This window comes from Fukomys damarensis, unplaced genomic scaffold (assembly GCF_012274545.1).
Source record: "Fukomys damarensis isolate Sample0158 unplaced genomic scaffold, DMR_v1.0_HiC HiC_scaffold_1, whole genome shotgun sequence".
Classification (NCBI taxonomy): domain Eukaryota; kingdom Metazoa; phylum Chordata; class Mammalia; order Rodentia; family Bathyergidae; genus Fukomys; species Fukomys damarensis.
In genome coordinates, this window is record NW_022900913.1 from 56,140,167 (window position 1) to 56,140,427 (window position 261).

At 69.7% G+C, this 261-nt stretch overlaps 1 protein-coding gene across 1 annotated transcript in view; it reads left to right on the forward strand.

Moving 5' to 3' along the window:
* The first annotated feature begins 6 nt into the window (after nt 1-6).
* Nucleotides 7-261, forward strand: part of Arhgef28 (Rho guanine nucleotide exchange factor 28) — a 300,102-nt gene continuing 299,847 nt past the window's right edge. The window contains exon 1 of the mRNA XM_010635168.3: nt 7-52. The gene's annotated coding sequence lies outside the window, so the exon portion shown is untranslated. The remainder of the gene's footprint in view (nt 53-261) is intronic.

Below are 261 nucleotides of genomic sequence, written 5' to 3' on the forward strand. Positions count from 1 at the left end.
CCGGGAGCAGCGCCTCGCCTAGGCTCCGGACGCTACGCGGCTCCAGCTCCAGGTAAATGGCCCTCGGAACTGCATCCTCCGCGATCCCTGCAGCCCAGGGCGGAAAAGTTTGCCCACCTGGGTCCGTTGGGCGCAAACTTTCTCCAGGGTCCGCGAGGACACCGGGGTCCGCAGAGGTGGGAAGGGGGCGCTGCAGTGGGCTGGGCGGCGGGAGGGTTGGGCGCCGCTCCCGGACCCTCGAGGACGCAACAAGTGCAGCTG